A 19,101-nucleotide genomic window follows, 5' to 3' on the forward strand; every position below is an offset into this window, starting at 1 on the left:
AAAGATTGTGCTATTGTATGAGAAAAAGGCACTTAAAAACATAAAGCATGCACTTAAAGACAGCAAACATGCACTTAAAGGAAATGAACCAGTACAGAATAGACATTCCTTAGAGCCTTAAATGTTTTATTAGAATTTTTAACATGAACAGTAATAATTTTATTTTGGTAACAATTATTAGTTGTGTGTTTACAAGACATTACTAAATATTTTTTCCAGATTTATTAGAAAAGTTCTCCTTTTCCAAGTTTTGAAAGGTTCTCTACACCTCACCTGATGTTAGATGGTAGAATGTCATTACAGCAGTGCAGCTAGGAGAAATAAGCTCCAAATGTTTCACTTATTTATCTGCTGGTACCAAGTTGATATAACAAATAAAACAAAGCCCAAATTTCTTCCCTCCAGCTTTCTTATTTTTACAGGAAATGAGACCCCAACATCCTCCCGGTGGCTGCTCTTAGGTAATGAAATCATATTTCCAGACTAACCCAATGAGGTAGTGCATTTGTTAAGACACTGATCTCATATTTGGGAGGATGGAGTTTGCTCAGCCTGGGCATCCTGTTTTAGTTTTTCTGTGGTTTTCCTGCATGATTTCAAACAACTGCTGGTATGGTGGATCACCTGCCCTATCTTCATTGAAACATACTTATTCACTGATGAGCCAAAATGTTATGACCACCTGCTTAATAGTTTGTTTGTCTGTCTTTGGAACAAAATGTATACTGATTCTGCATGTCAGAGATCCAACAGTTTGTGGGTAGGTTGGTGGAGGTATGTAGCATTAGATGTCTATGCAAAGGTCATTGAATTTGAGTAGATAAAGACTGATGACCTCAGAAGTTAAGTCCCATAGTGCTCAGAGGCATTTGAACCATTTGAGTAGGTAAAGGACCACCAATTTGCGTTGTGGTGATGGTGCCCAATAGTGACTCTGATGGGTTCCATAGGATTTACATCAGACAAATTTGGTCACCAAGACATCAATGTAATGCTCCTCAAACCACTGTAGCACTATCCTGGCTCCAAGACATAGGCATTTATACTACTGAAAGATGAAATTGCCATCAGGGAAGACATCAAGCATGAAAAGATGCAGGAGGTCTGCAGCTGTCAGCTTCTTTGTGATTACTACCAGAGATCCCATGCAAGTGCAGGGGGACATCTTTCATAGCATAATACTGCTCCCATCAGCCTGCATCCATTGTGCGCTGCATGTTTCAAGTCCCCAATGATGGCATTCATGGAGACAACCATCAACCTAGTGTTCACCCCAATGATGGCTTTCATGGAGACAACCATCAACCTAGTGTAACAAAAATATGATTCACCCAAACAGCTGACAGGTTTCCATTGATTAATGGTTGAATCCCAATGGTCCTATGCCCACTGCAATCGTAATTGATGGTGTCATTGGGTCACTATGTGAACACATAGGGGTGGCCCTGCTGTGATGCTCCATCTGATAACCTTTGTTCACTAATTGTAAGGAAACACTTCCCCTGACCTATGTCTATTTGTACCTTATACTGGCAGAGCGTATCCATACCACTAATACAATTAACTATATGTTTTCCATAACTAGACAGATGCATTTTAAAGAACATTTTTTGATAGCAATGGGTATTAATGCCTGAAGTGCCGCCCCTTTAGATTTGTTGCCTTCTGCGGTCAATATTTGACAGTTCTCCACAGGAAAAGTTGGTATGTGTGTTCACTTTTGTAAATCATTAAATAAACCAATGGGCATATCTAAATCAGCTATCCTGTCATTTATTAAGTCCTATACAGACTCCCTTCTGCTCTCTCCAAATTGTCCACATTTTTGTGACACAAGTCCTCCTTGATATTTACTTATTTGTCATATCTCAGAGAAAAATTAGGAATTAATTGTTCACTCCCATTCCCTTTCATGGTCTGCAAACAGGGGCCTGTCGCAACGTGTTTTGGTTTTACTGATTAGTAGGCATTTTTTTTTCTTTTTTTTGGGAGGAGGTGGGGGTAATCATGTCACCTACACTATATGCACAGTGTGGTCTTGCTTTCATCAGTTTCTGTCTTGTCATCCCATGAATTAAATTAATTAAATTCTCTTTGATCTTGATCTACCTCCGCCCCATACGTAATTGTTGTTCCACTTGTTTAGCTACCAAGAGATGGACTGCCTGACTGTCTACCACTGGTCAGCCCTTGTCAATTATTATATTGGCTGTTACTGACCACCAGGGTTACATTTTAAATCTATTGTCTGAAACCGCTCTGTTCTGTGTATACTGGTCCATTGTAATTAGGATTGTGGTTTACTTTAAAATCTCATTTGTGTCCTTGGTTTCCCCAGTTACAATAGTTACCTCCTGTGTGATTATTATTATAGGTGGTGGTACAGGTGCCCACCATGTTGATTGCATCTGCCATTACTACTTTGCAGTCACTATTTCACTAAGGTTCACTTTGCACATTATTTTTCTGGGCTTGCAACAGCACCTCTTCATAAATCAGGTCAATCGAGTCCAGAATGAATAAAAAGTGTTCTACATCATTCTCAATCATTGTGATCAATTTTTGCTTGTTTTGTGCAGGTAAGTGATTTTTGAGTATTTTTAGTACATGCATATGGGAGACTGTATTTGTCCAGTATCTTGTTTTGTTCAGGTATTTTTAAAAATACATCTGTAGCTTCCATGTTTACTATTGAATAGTGCTGGTTAAATACCACTCACTGTGGCCTCTATTTGACTCCTATTGGGCAGAATTTGTCCAAGAAGGCATGCACAAGCCATTCAAAAGTATGGCCAGATCAGTTGGGTGTACCCCACAACAAACTTGATCTTTTATACCTCAGTCCAGTTGCATGGTAACATATTATGGAAGACTGATTAGTACCACGGGATTCGTTCTTTTACCCTCTGTACTAAAAGTTGGAAACTGCCTATACCGGAGTAACTCTTTATCAGCTAGAAGACTAAAAAAGCAGGATATGAGGTATTGTAGCCCTCTATTCAGCCTGGCTCCACCTGATTGCTACTGATTAATGGCGCCTTTGTGATATGAATACCACTAGCAAAACTGCTACACGATTTTTCTTCCACTGCCTTTAAACCTGATTCAATCCTGGCAGTTAGTTCATTTTCCTTCCCCTTGACTACCTCTTTGACTGCTTCTATACAGATCTTATACCCTTGCACTACCTTCTGTGCTAGTGTCATATACTTATTCAGCTTTCTCCATTAAGGTCTGTATGTCCACATCTATTCTTTCTTAAGTTTTCTTTATTAACTTACTGCTCAGTTTTAAATTATTCAATTCTGCAGACTGTTCCTGTGCTTTCTCAGGCAAATCTTTACATATAGTTTGCAACTCAGTAATAGTATCTAGTGTTTCTTTTTCACTTATATTAATTTATGACTGAGTCCCTGAATTTTAATCTGTGAATTGCCCACGTGTTTCAGCTTAATTGTCATTTCCTCCTGTGGCCTGTTAATTATCTGTTTCCTTAGACATACCTGTGAATAACTCCACGTTTAATTCTTTTCCCATTTCAGACAACTTACATGTTAAATCATTTGACAGGTAAGTGTGCAATTTTTTACTTATGTCATCAAATTTTTGCATTTGTTAATTTGAAAGTTCCTCAAGCTTTTGAGTCTCATGATTCCTAAAATCATTAAATGTTTGTGATTATTGTTTTGAAGAACCATTGACTTTTTGTGTTAAATTATTACATTATTGTGTTAACTCATTAAAGTTTTGTGTTTGTTCATTAAATTTTTGTGTTTGTTCATACCTTGCATAAGTTGTAACAATATTGTGAAAAGGAAAGTTGCTAATGCCCATATAGCAGAGATGGTGAGTCACAGATAGGCACAACAAAAAGACTGTCACAAATAATAGCTTTCAGCCAGTAAGGCTTCATCAGAATTAGGTGGAAAATACACACATAAACACTCATTCAAATGCAACTCACACACACATGACTGCAGTCTCAGGAACCTGAGGCCACACTGGGAGCAGCAGCACTGGTGGCATAATGGGAGTGGCAGCTGGGTGGGGGTAATGAGGAGGCTGGAGTAAGAAAAGGGAGGGGTGGTAGGGTAGGCTTGGTGGACAGTGACATGTTGTTGAGGAGCATGGAGGGATGAAGTGGAAAGAGGGTAGGGTAGCTGTGTGCAATGGTAGGTTAGGCAGAGGATACAGAGATGTGGGGGTGGGGGGCGGGGGGGGGGGGGGGGGGGGTTAGTGGAAAAGGAGAGAAGTAAAAAGACTGGCTGTGGTGGAGGAATGAGGGGTGTGTAGTGTTGGAATGGGAACAGAGAAGGGGCTGGATGGGAGAGGGTAATGACTAACGAAGGTAGAGGCCAGGAGGGTTACAGGAATGTAGGATATATTGCAGGAAAACATCCCAACTGTGCAATTCAGAAAAGCTGGTGTTGGTGGCAAGGATCCACACAGGCTGTGAAGCAGTCATTGAAATGAAGGATTTCATGTTTGGAAGCGTGCTCAGTGACAGGGTGGTCCACTTGTTTCTTGGCCACAGTTTCTCGGTGGCCATTCTTGCGGACAAACAGCTTGTTGGTTGTCATGCAAACAGAAGGAGTTGCAATGGGGAGCTCACCTTCACCTGTGGTCGCGAATTTCTATATGGAGTACTTCGAGGAGGAAGCTTTGGCAGCATCCAGATGGAAACCTACTTGTTTTCTATGTTATGTTGATGACACATTTATGATATGGCCCCATGGAAGGGACAAGCTCCTAGACTTCCTTACACACCTGAACTCAATACATCCAAACATCAAATTCACTATGGAGACCAAAGCAGAAGGAAGTTTACCATTTCTGGATGTCATGGTCAAAAGAAGAGCGGATGGCACCCTGGGCCATGGGGTATACAGGAAGAAAACACACACCGACCTGTATTTGCATGCAAATAGCTGCCACCACCCTTCGCAGAGAAATGGGGTATTAAAAACACTGGTGCACAGGGCGCACACCATCTCAGATGCAGAGAGTCTGCCCCCGTGAGCTGGAACACCTCAAAACTGTGTTTCAGAAAAATGTGTACTCATAATGGCAGATCAGACGTGCTCTCCACCCCACCTCTACAGTACAGCATGTGGAGATGGACGAAGTCAACGAGGAAGAGATAGCCACTACCTATATACTGTAAACTGGCGCACTATCAGGGAAAGTAGGACAAATATTGAGGAAACACTGAACAGGAACTGTCTTTTGCCCGACCAATAAAACACAAGCATTATTGAGAAGTGTCAAAGACGATCTCGGTTTGCAGAAGTCCGGCATATACCAGATTCCCTGTGATTGTGGGAAGACTTACATTGGACAGACAGTGCATACAATTGAAGATTATTGCCGAGAACATCAGAGGCACACTTGACTTATGTACCCCAACAAGTTGGCAGTCACAGAGCACTGTTTGTCTAAAAATCATGAAATGGACTACCAACATACCAGGGTCTTGGCACAGACATCAAAATACTGGGACAGTGTCGTTAGAGAGGCTATCGAAATTCATATCAGGGATGGACTCATCAACAGAGACTGCCACTATAACTTCAGCAAGGCATGGAACTAGCACTGAGTCTAATTAAAAAGAGGCTCAGCAAAGAAAACGAACGAGAGACCAGGGCAGATGAGGCAGTTACACTGACACCACCACAGACACTGATGCCAGCCTCACAGCAACCGCTGACGCACGGCCGTGGGTGCGGACCGGAGAGAGAACACCTCGCGGGGGAAGGGGATTTAGGATGGCCGCCCACCCTCAGAAGCTCAGTTCGTCAGCACACCCGACGATGGTGACATGTCTGATCGCCAAAATATTGTGCCTGTTGGAGACTATGGACCGGCAGTACACCTGTGGACTGTTCAAGATGTAAATGTTCATTATGGTCTAGCACTTTCACATTCTTTTTACAGGTACACATGGAATTACAGATTACAAACCTTCACAAAATATTTGTAGCAAATTTAGAGTTATTAGTTTACATATGCAGTCCTGGGAAGGAAGGAGAGGGAAAGACAAAAGGATGTGGGTTTTAAGGGAGAGGGTAAGGAGTCATTCCAATCCCGGGAGCGGAAAGACTTACCTTGGAGGGGGGAAATGGGACAGGTATACACTCGCACACACACACATATCCATCCGCACATATACAGGCACAAGCAGTTAAAACACCTACTTGGTCATCATCATTTGTTGCAGGTCGTGCTTGACATTTCACATGTGACTGAACACTTCCTGTTTCCTTAAATAACATAACTATCTGGCGAAGGCTTGGGACACTTGGATGGTGTCATCCAGGATACCAAGCAGCATACATAGCACATGCCCATTGGGCATTTTGATCACAATAGCCATACATCAACACAATATCGATCTTTTCCGCAGTTGGTAAATGGTCCATTTTAACACAGGTAATGTATCATGAAGCAAATGCCGTCCGCACTGGTGGAATGTTACATGATGCCACATACTTATATGTTTGTGACTATTACAGCACCATCTGTCACAAAGCGAAAAAAGTGGTCCAACTAAAACATTCATATTTCTTTACGTACTACATGAATATGTAATTAAAAAAATGGGGGTTCCTATTTAAAAACATGCAGTTGCTATCTGTTTGAACTATGGTAGTGCCTTCTAGCGGGCCAACCATAATGCCATCTGGTTTCCCCCTTCAAGCTAGAAGAGTTTCGTTCTTTGTAATTTTTTTTTTATTATTATTATTATTATTTTTGTTTTTGTTTTTTTTGTTTGATGCTTATTTCATGAGATATTTGGCCCGGTCACTATCAATGGACCTCCCTGTGTCATATATATATAAACAAAGATGCTGTAACTTACCAAATGAAAGCATTAGTATGTTGATAGAGACACTAAAAAACACACACACAAATTTCAAGCTTTCACAACCCAAGGTTGCTTCATCAGGAAAGAGGGAAGGAGAGGGAAAGATGAAAGGATGTCTTTTTTGGGAAAATTTCGAGAAAACTGCGTGTAAATGTATTAAAAGGAGTGGTTTTTTGGTGGCAGATTATGAAAATGAGGCTAACAATTGTCTGATGAAGAAATAATAACGTTAAAACCTGTGGGAAGCGGCTGAAAAATGATCGGTGATGTGGGAAAAATGGGAAGGATGTCACATCCTTTCATCTTTCCCACTCCTTCCCTCTTTCCTGATGAAGCAACCTTGGGTTGTGAAAGCTTGAAATTTGTGTGTGTGTGTTTGTGTGTTTTTTAGTGTCTCTACCAACATACCAACGCTTTCATTTGGTAAGTTACAGCATCTTTGTTTCTATATATATTTTTCCCATGTGGAATGTTTCTCTCTATTATATTCATATCATTAATTTGAACCCAACAAGTGCATTTGTTATTGTCACCGTTGCATTTTGAAATCTTTTCTGTCATCTTACTTTCTCTTTTTGTTTGTGCCAGTAGTTGCACTTTGTATTCACCTTCCCCTTTTTTACCGTAATCTACCATACAATTTTATCCTGCCTATATATACTGAATAATACGTAACTTACTTGCAAACAATAACCAAAAAAATTTTTCCGCTTTCAACACTACCACTGGTATTGTTTCAAATCAAGTTCTCACTTTTACTTTTTAAAACACTTTATTTAAAATATACACATGTTGACTTTATTAAAATAGGCGCACGAAGACTGACTAATGCGCCTCAACACACACACATATATACACAAACATCTGTCACCACAATCGATATTTCTCGAACATACTCGATATCCGATATAAATGTATTACAATTCCAACACGCCTCCTTACATTTATATCGCGATGTTTAACATATTCCTAATTTTAATGAATTTTTCTTTACATAACGACTTTGTGAATATATCTGCAACATTTTCATTCGAATCTACTTTAACAATATCAATGAGTCCCTGTAAATAATACTCATGCACAAAATGGTAATGTACTTCTATATATTTTGAATTCTTTGTGAAATTACCAAACTTCGCTATATTTAATGCTCCTGAATTATCTTCATATATGACAATAGGTTTTTCAAATTTAACATTAAAAATGTCTAAAATATCATGTACAAGTTTCACCTCGCTAACAGCTTCAGACAATGCTACATATTCTGCAAAAGTTGAAGCCTTTGTGACACTCGCTTGTTTTCTTGACTTCCAAAATACAACATTACTAAATAATCTAATTACATAACCAGAAGTTGACTTTCTATCCACACTATCACCTGCCCAATCTGAATCCACAAAACAATCTAATATCTCAGCACCTTCATTCCTACAATAGTTTAATTTCAAATCTTTAGTTAAATATAAATATTTCAAAATTCTCAAAGCATATTTAAAATGAGTACTACTGTAACAACTTTGGAATCTGCTCAAGTAATTCACACTATAGCTAATATCTGGTCTAGTACCCGAACTTATGTACAAGAGTGCACCTATCAAGTTTCTATATCTAACGTCATTACAATCTTCATACGCTGGTTCTAACTTTAAATTTACTTCCATTGGAGTTTTGTACAAGATCGAATCTTCAATTTTATATTTCGCAGCTAACGAATCAATGTATTTTTCTTGACTCAAACTCATAACTCTTGTTTCATAATCATAATTAATATCGATGCCAAGATATCTTTTTACCTCACCTAAATCTTTCATATTAAATCGCTTTGACAATAAGTTCTTAATCTTAACGATTTTTTCTTTTCTCACACAGCAAATGAGCAAATCGTCGACAAAAATAATCAAATAAATCAAGACATCTCCATCTCTCAATACATAAAGACAATAATCATATTTACTCCTTTTAAAACCTAAACTTCTTAAAAACTCGTCAAGACAATTGTACCAAGCTCGTGAGCTTTCTCGCAAACCATACAATGCTTTATACAATTTACAGACTCTACCCGTACCATCATCATATCCTCTTGGCTGCTTTACATAAACTTCAGATAAAACTTTACAATTTAGAAACGCAGTCTCTACGTCCATTTGTTCTATAACCAAACCTTCTTGACAACAGTATGACAACAAAATCTTTAATGTTTGCATATTGGTTACTGGAGAATAAATATCCTCAACGATTTCTTTTTGTTGAAACCCCCTGACAACTAATCTTGCTTTGTAAACACCCTCTGATTTCTTTGTGAAAACCCACTTTACATCAATGGCTTCTTTATCAACTGGTTTATCTACTAATTCCCATGTTTTGTTTTTGTTCAAACAATCAATTTCCTTATTCATCGCTTTTTCCCAATAATTTGATTCGGCACTGTTAATCGCCTCCTCAAAGCTTTCCGGACTATTTGCACTGCAAAAGTTTACATAAATAAAATTGCTGTAAACATAATCATTTAATATTTTTGGTTTTCTTTCTCTAGATGATCTCCTCAACTCAAGTACTTTCTCTGATTCATGATTATCAGAAAGCTTTTCATTTTTCTCAATTTCCTTCTGTTTTTCTATTAGTTCAGTTTCATTTTCTATACTTTCGTGTTCAGAATCACTAGAATATTCACTTACTGAATCATAATCTTTAAACCCAATACATTTAACACCACTTTCAACAATGTCCACATGTCTAGCAACAACTATCTTATTATTTATTAGCACTCTGTAGCCTACTTCACAATAACCCATTAAAACCCCCAAATCGGCTTTCCTATCCCATTTCGACTTTCTCAGTTGCTCAGGTACTCTTACAAAAACTCTACTCCCATACAACTTCAAATGATTAACATTAGGTTTTTTTCCCAGTAATATCTCATAAGGAGTTTTCTTTTCAATGGTGTTAGCTAAAGTTCTGTTTTTGAGGTATGCTGCTGCACAAACCACTTCAGGCCAAAATCTCTTGTCTACTCGCGCTTCGGCTAGCAGACGCCGTGACATGTCCATGATGGATCTGTTATACCTTTCAGCAGTACCATTAAGCTCATGCACATAAGGTGGACAAGCATTCAATACAATTCCTTTTTGTCTCACAAATTCATAGACATTTTCATTTAAATATTCCTTCCCATTGTCACATCTTATCTTTTTAACAGTTTTCCCAGTGAGATTCTCAACTTCATTAATATACTCTACAAAACATTTGTATACTTGATCTTTAGATTTTATGGTGTAAACACGAGCTGCCTTACTGTAATCATCAATGAAAGAAAGAAAATATCTTTCCCCATGCATTCCAGTAGTTGAGTGAGGCCCATTTAGATCTGTGTGAACAATTTCTAAGATTTCTTTTGCTTTGGTTCTATTATTTTTAAAAGGAACATTATGCATTTTGTTTTCGATACAGATTTTACATTTCATAAATTCTGATTCTAGTTCTGAAGGAACCCCATCTAACAATTGATGTTTACATAAAGTATTTAGATAATTGAAATTAACATGTCCCAAAATGCGGTGCCATTTTTCCTTTGCTGTCATATTATTGTCTTTACTCATAACATTAACATTAACTTCTCCTTTATTAATAGTACTACTCATTTTATACAACCGACCCTCTTTCCATGCAATCGCAATCAATCCATTAGCTTTATCAAAAATTTTTGCATTATTCCCTACCGATACAATTTTGTGATTATCTGTAATTTTAGCATAACTGATCAAGTTTTTGTCTATGTCTTTTACAAAGAAAACATTTCGCATATTAATTGGAACCATTTGATCATAGACAGGAAAATTACTAATTACATTACCAACTTTAGTAGCTTGCAAAATTTTTCCATCAGCAATTTTTACATTTATAGGTTGTTTTAAAGTTATACTCTTAGAAAAATATTCCTCATTATTAATAACATGATCAGTACAGCCACTGTCTAATAACCAATTGATTTGAATTTGATTGTTATTACTTGACTCTACTGTTCTATTTTGACCTATCATAGAATTAACCTCTGTTATAAAACTACTCATACCATGATCACTCTGATGGTAACCTTGCTTGCTGTGATGCCGACCGCTGCTAAAACCATGCTGCTCTCCTCAACCACGCTCTGCTACCATGTTTCAAATCAAGTTCTCACTTTTACTTTTTAAAACACTTTATTTAAAATATACACATGTTGACTTTATTAAAATAGGCGCACGAAGACTGACTAATGCGCCTCAACACACACACATATATACACAAACATCTGTCACCACAATCGATATTTCTCGAACATACTCGATATCCGATATAAATGTATTACAATTCCAACAGGTATAAAATCCACCCAGTTTACAAACAGTTCCTTTCACCTATTAAACAACCATTTTGGCTATTCTAACAACTTTCCCTTTATTTCCACTCCCGTTTTTCCCACATCACTGATCATTTTTTAGCCACTTCCCACAGGTTTTAACGTTATTATTTCTTCGTCAGACAATTGTTAGCCTCATTTTCATAATCTGCCACCAAAAAACCACTCCTTTTAATATATTTACACGCAGTTTTTTCGAAATTTTCCCAAAAAAATACAACCTTTCATCTTTCCCTCTCCTTCCCTCTTTCCTGATGAAGCAACCTTGGGTTGCGAAAACTTGAAATTTGTGTGTGTGTTTGTGTGTTTTTAGTGTCTCTATCAACATACTAACACTTTTGTTTGGTAAGTTACAGCATCTTTGTTTATATATTTTTGCCACGTGGAATGTTTCTCTCTATTTCATCATTCCTACAGTAACCTAAGTATTTACATTTTAAAATATATTAACATGCCAGGTTTCTGTTTTTCTTACTCTGTACATATACATTTTCATATGATATTTACATTTCTTTACATAAATATTGTACAAAGATTTACATAAAGACCGTACAGAAATTATACATTCAAGACAGTTAATATTACATACATTTCTTGTGATATTATGTCCTGTAACATTTTTCAGTTTGTGTGCTATCACTTTTACCACATTTTGCTCTTGGGCATTACCCCTTTGAATGTTCATTTGTGAACAATTTGTATTTTTAGTCTCATCTTAAAGTTACGCAGTTCATCATTTTTTTCAATCTCATTCTCCACTATTGACAAAGTATTTGCACAGGCCATTATCACATGATGTGCATGAGTATCCATCATTACAAATGATGAGAGAAAAGAAAGCTCCATAACATGAAATCATGATAAGCCTACATAACTAAGTTTAGCTACACCTTTGATAAGTTTACTAGAATGTGTGTACTGGTCTACACAAAATGTTATGGACAGGAAGAAGTGTTCATTTTTACTCTACTGCTGCAATCCTTTGTTCATCATGAGAGAACTATTAAGTACATCAATTCATGACTATCTACTCACGTTATCCACTTACTTCATGTTGACTATCTATTGAAAGTAAAATACTGTTTTATACAAGTATCATCTTCAACTGTAACAGTTGGTGACTTATACTTCCTTTTGCTAGGTGATTTCATTCTTGCATATTCTGTTGTGCATGAATATATCTCTATGAGAATTGTGCCAGTGTCATGCCAGTCCATCATTTTAGTGCCAATGAACAAGTGTTAAACAATGCTGAGAGAACTAGCATTTGTGTGCAACTGTCCTGTAATAATTCTTGCTTGGTGCTCTTCTCAGTCACATGGACTTGTAATGCTTGGTCTGACTCCTTTTCATTTTGTAGCACAAGGCCTAAGTACAACCTTTTTATACATCTGGCATACTGTAGCTTTTTCATACACACATTCCTGCCATCACACTCACACATATTTGTATAAATATAATTATTTATTTTTGGTGCAGCTCGTATCTTTGGTACCAAACAACTAACTATTGTGTTCCTTATTTTACCCAGGATGTGACTCTGTATTGTTTGCTGTAAGAACACTTAAATACTTACTTTAGTTGCTCACTGGCTACTAATGCATCACACTTTCAATATTCATATATTCAATTTCTGTCAGTATGCAGTTCATTCCTTATCAATTTTTTTTATGAACTGTAAGAGCACACAAGTTCATACTGTGGTTGTCAGTTTGACTTACCTTTCTTCATCTGGAAAGAAAAGTGTTGTCATAGGTTGGGCACAATCCTATCTCTTATAATACATTCAAAACTAATTTATATACATTCATTCCTCATGTAGATATTCTCCTTTTATGTAACATGTAAATAGGCACTACTATAATAGCTTGTAAATAGCTTGTACATAGTATCATAGTGTGCAGCTAGTTATCTGTAGATAGTGTTTACTTTACCCTTTGTATATCTATTCCTTAGCTTAGTTCTTCCTAATTTCTTAATCTTAGTTTATTTCTGTAGTGTATACATTTCATTTCCTTAGTAGTCAACTCATAAAGTTTTTTTTCTGAATGTTGCTTGGCGTTTCTTTGCTAAGCTACAATCATCATCTGGCAGCAGTCCATTGGCTCACATTGTGCTGTGCATGGAGGTTGTCAACCTTAAATCTACATACTGCATGTGTGCAGTTCTGTCCCCACTCTGCTTCACCATTTCCAAGTGCTGCATCTCAATTGTATGCCTACTGTGTGTTTAAACAGTAAAGTGTCACATTAAATAATTTCCCATGCTCAGGAAGGCTAGTGTTTTGTAAACTTCTCTGGCCCACAAACATACAATCAAAATCTTACATAACTGAAACGTATGTCCCAATAAGGCAATACATATGAAATAAGCAAAATGAAATCTTTCCTTAATATTAAACATCAATCATAATGAGTGTATTCAAGAGGATGGTATATCATCTCTTATATATGCTTATATACATTGCTCCAAGTCATGCATGATCAGTGTCACATTCTGTTTAGTGCACAAATTCATGTAAATATTTGTGTTGTGGAGCCGTTCCTCCTTACCACTTTTTAAGTATACTAACTTGTAGGCTTCTGGGTGATGGATTTCTGACTTAACAAATGGTCCTGTGTACAGCAGTTGCCACTCATGGTTCAACTTACCATACTTTGTCAATTTTGGATGTACTCTATAATGTATCGTATTTTTTTATCATACAATTGTTTTCCATATTCAGACTTCTCTTCAGTGCTAACCAGTGCCTGATGTATTTTCTCCTAATGTGATATTCCCTTCAAAGAGACATTGGATAGAGGTTTTTCCCAATCATCTACTTGTCTTTTGTCAAACAGGAATTCTGTAGGTGTAAAGCCAGTTGAGCTATGTGAAAGATTGATTGTTAACAACTTGCTGGAATGGAGCAATGTACTCGATACACCTTGTGACTTTGTGAGGGGTGTAAGCCCAGATAAGTCTGTTAAATTCCTTAACTATCCTTGCTATGAGCTTTGCTTTGGGCTGAAACCTGGGTCAAGTATATATATAATGTTGTGAGTGTTCACGAACTCTTTCAACGGTTGCCTGTAAAGTATGATGTGTTGTCCATCATCAGTATTTCCAGCTTGCCCACTTTGGGTAGATAATCTTTTGAAATTCTTTTGATGATGGTACTCACAGTCACTGACCACATAGCATACAATTTTATATACATCGAGAAAATGTTGTATGTAACAACAACAGATCTTACACCTCCATCTCCTTGTGGATATGGTCCAACCATGTCCAAGGAAACTATCTTCAAGGTGTTTTTAGGCAACACTGGGTGTAGTTCAATTAGTTTTGACTTATTTGCATGCTTATCCTTCTGACACACAACACATTTCTCTATTACCTGCAGAAATTTTGTATTAAATTTGGATAGTAACAATAACTGCTTACCTTACTAAGGCATCATAGTGTCCCCAAACATTGTGAGTGTGTGATATCAAGTTGATCTTCTGGTAAACAAATACACCACTGGCCCTGCCCTGGGTTGTGTCGGTGAAATAATGCACCTTGGTAAATCATAAAAAATTTTTTCAACCTGTCATCATTGTTCTGCAGCTGTTTTAGCATTACCTTTCACCATCTTGGATCTTTCTGTTGTAGTTGCTCCATGCTTTTACACATCCTAACTAATATGGCTGTTGTGTTTTATCTTTCATTGACAAAACCCCGATTTCTGAATTGTTCTCCATGAATTCCAAGAATGTGTCTGGACCTTGTGAAAGCCTCAATAAGGCATCAGCAATTACATTATGATTACCTTTGATATACACAATTTCAAAATCAAATTCCTGTAAATTCAAACATCATCAGAGATCCTACTGTGTAAAACTTTACAAGTGAGAAGAAAGGGCAAAGACTGATGGTCACAATACACCTTGTATGCTTTCCCCACAGGTAAAATTCAACTTTTTGAATGCCCATTTTGCCGCAAGAGCTTCCAATTCGGTCACACAAATGCTTGTTCAGATTCAAAAATAATAACCTTGATGGTAAGATCCCCATTCATGTCAGTGATTTGGAATGAACATTTGTCCAGCTCTTGAGAGGATGCATTTGATACAGACAAAAATCATGGATCATGTCAGGATGATGTCAGATGTTGTCATTCAAAAGAGCTTCTTTAATGTTGTCAGAAACGGTTTGTCATTGCTTGGTCCATAGCCAGGGATGGCTCTTCCGTAGAAGATTCAATAGATCATCATTATTTACAAGCTGATGTGGTAAAAATTTTCTGAAAGAAGATACCAATCCAAGATATCCCTTCAGCTGCATCTTATTTTGAGGTGCAGGGCAGCGTCTGATAGCATCAAGCTTCTTAAGGTCTGGAAGTATGCCTTGAGGTGATATTATGTGTCCAAGGAATTTAGCTCTTTGTTTACCAAAATGTGTCTACATTAGGTTGGATGTGACTCCGTATTCTGAAAACCTATACAAGATTTTAAGACAAAGGCCTCAAGTGTTCTGACTACAGGGGGTGGGGAGCAATCAGTAAATCATCAACATACATAGTGACTATACTTAACAATTCAGGTCCTAAAACTTGATTTAAAGCAGAGATAAATACATCTGCACTGACGTTTAATCTGAAAAAAAAAAAAAAAAAAAAAAAAGGACACAGAGCTCATAGCTTCTGACCTCACACACAAAGGCAGTGCACTTATGGCTACCTTCATGTAGCGTAATTTGCTGGTATGGGTCTTGGAGATCTATTATCGTGAGGTACTTAATGTTATGGAATTTTAGAAGTTGTTCTTTCAAGTTATCAAGCCATGTCCCAATAGACACAACAGTTCTATTTATTCTTCTTGAATCAAGCATGAGGTGCACACTACCATCTGATTTGCTAACAACTGAAATGGTTGTATTATTTCTCAATTTAGCATTCTTTTGATCTCTTTCATCACAGTCTCCTCTTTAGCCCATGGCCTGGGTTAAGATGAAAAGCAGAAGGTTTTGTATGGGTGCACCTCCATTTTGTCTTTGTATCCTTTGACTGTGCCAGGGCATTATTCAGTGTATTTGTAATTGATCGCTGGCCGCAGTGGTCTTGCGGTTCTAGGCGCTCAGTCCGGAACCGCGCGACTGCTACAGTCGCTGGTTCGAATCCTGGCTCGGGCATGGATGTGTGTGATGTCCCTAGGTTAGTTAGGTTTAAGTAGTTCTAAGTTCTAGGGGACTGATGACCACAGATGTTAAGTCCCATAGTGCTCAGAGCCATTTGAACCATTTTTTTTTTTTTTTTGTAATTGATCAAACAGACTCTGTGAAGTTATATTTTTATATTTCTGCTATCTACAATCTCCAATACTATGGGTACTCTTAAATCAAGTATTTGTACTTTGATTATTGCCTGAACTATGTCATCATATTCATCAACACGGATGGTAACAACTTCCTGACATATGACATCTTTGATATCACCACAGTTGTCATATCCAAGAAAACAGCTTTTAACTAGTTCCATGCCTCCATCCCTATTACTGGTCATTGAATAGGGGCCTATTGAGACCAGTTCCAGTTCTCTGAATTGCCCTGAGCACTGACCTCCTCATTAGGGGTAAACTCAACTACGAGCACAGTGTGCTTCTGGTTTTGTCAGTTAGTCTCTTGCACAGCTCTCAGTTTGAAATTTTGGTGTCCCTGGCAGCTATTCAAAATGTAATTTTGATTGTACTCAGGTGGCACTATGTTATTTTATCATCCGGTTGTGTTCTGTCCTTGCCAGTTGTCATTTGTCACATTGCCCCCAGTCAGTGGCACATTGTAAGCTTGCTGACTATAACCTCTCTGACCATTAAATCCTGTCTGATTGAAATTCTGTCCTCAGTTATTTTTATATCCTCCCCTGAATTTTGTCCCTTTCTATTACCAAATTGTTTCCTGTTGGCATTGCTGCAAGGAGGATATGGCTGGAAGCCATGTTGGTTGTTACTGCCATTCCCACTGTGTTGTCTGTTAGTTCGTGGGAGGTCTGCCTGCGTGCTGTCACTTTGTTGTTGTGCAACTCTCTCTCTTCATAGATAAGATCAAAATTGAAAACTGAGAGGAAATTGTCTCTAATGTGCTCAGGAGTGGTAATTAATTTCTCATGTACATTAGCTGATAGTCAACTTTTCAAAACTTTAGGGCATCTGCATGTGATATTGGGTTTGCCTAATAACAGGTTTTATTTAGATACTTGTCGAAGTATCTTCTGAGTCCTCCATGTTTACTGCTGAATGGCACCGGGTTAAACACTTTGCACCTCAATCTCTCTGGGTAATGTGATGGATCAGAGCTTGTCTAGGAATGCCCTTTCAAACTGTTCATAGGTGTGACATTTTCAACCATGTCAGAGGCCCACAGCAAGACCTCACCCTATGTATAACCTGCCACAAAGCATACCTTCTGCACTTCAGTCCAGTTCCTTGGTAAAATGTACCAAAAGGCTCTTATGAACACAACTGGGTTTGTTTGCTTACCATCAGAAGAAAAGACCAGAAACTGGCTGTATCATAATAACCCTTCATCTGTTATCAATGTATAAAGACATGCAGCACTGTCTGCTGCTAGTGTGGCATTGTTTTGCTATATCAGATCATATTCCAAATATCTCTATGCAACAGGGACTGAAGTCAGCAATGCACACTGCATGTTATAGTTGTGATCTATTTCACCTGACAGGTTAGGGTTCAAGTGTGGATAGATGCTTGGATTATCTATCCTGTCTGTTGACACCTGATAGCTTGGGGCTGAATGTTTCTTTTTCTTTTCAGTGTTAGCAATGACGTTAGTCCACAATTTTTCCTCCACTGCTTTCAACCTCAAATCTATTTCACCTCTTATTTCTGCCCTCTGTACCTTCATCACTTCCTTTATCGCATCTACATAACCCTTGTTTTCCTGAGCTACCTTCTGCACCAGGGTAGTGCCTTGGTCTAGCAAACCAGCCTTGGCTCTGTCCTTTATTTCCTTAATTTCTTTATCTATCCTTTCTTGCTCCTTTCTCATGAACTGACTATTTAAACTTATGCTACCTAGTTCCAATGACAGATCTTGCACCTTCTGAGGTAGACCTTTGTATGCAATTTGCAAACACATCAATGCAGGTGTATTTACATTCTGGCATGATTGTGACTGCTCCTGCTGCATTTTTGTCTGAGCCTCAGATATGTCCTTCACCTTATGCATGTACTGTTCTTGTATCCCACCTGATGATGTTACTTTTTGGCTTAAATTATTTATATCTTGTGACAGATCAGTGAGCAATTATGTTTTTAGATATTTCCCCATACTTACAAGTTTATCTGATAATTCGTTTGAAAGATCAGGACACAAATCCAAGTCATTGAACTGTTGTGTTATGTCAGTTTTGAAAGCATCAAGAGTTTTCTTCTGCTATTAAAGTAGTTCCTTTCGTGTATCTGTCTGTTGTTTTGTAAAATCATCACATTTTTCATTGGTGCTTTGCTTAAATGTTTCAGTTTGTTTAATAAGATTATTAAATTTTTCTTTTCTTGTTTTGAAAAATCATTAAATTTTTCATCAGTACTTTGTTTGAGTGTTTGTTTTTGCTTTTCCTTAAACTTGTCCTTGAAATCATTGAAGCTTTACTCTGCATCGTGATTGGGGTTTACGGTGTGCACAATGCATGTTTGCATTGTCCAATCAAGTTTACATTTGGCATAAGTGTGGCAGGCAAAGAATGATTTAATAAGCCCACACTATGGTACATTACAGTTTAGTCAGAGGAAAAAATACTTCCTGGAGAAAACTGTGACACTGTCTCACCTACTGTGATCATCATCTGCATCCATGTTAATTG

The 19,101-nt window shown here is 37.6% G+C and overlaps 1 protein-coding gene across 1 annotated transcript in view; it reads left to right on the plus strand.

The window, feature by feature from the left end:
- LOC126474715 (aromatic-L-amino-acid decarboxylase-like) overlaps window positions 1–19,101 on the plus strand; it is a 129,434-nt gene that overhangs the window by 88,499 nt on the left and 21,834 nt on the right. The window lies entirely within an intron of this gene.

Source organism: Schistocerca serialis, chromosome 4 (assembly GCF_023864345.2).
Source record: "Schistocerca serialis cubense isolate TAMUIC-IGC-003099 chromosome 4, iqSchSeri2.2, whole genome shotgun sequence".
Taxonomy (NCBI): Eukaryota; Metazoa; Arthropoda; class Insecta; order Orthoptera; family Acrididae; genus Schistocerca; species Schistocerca serialis.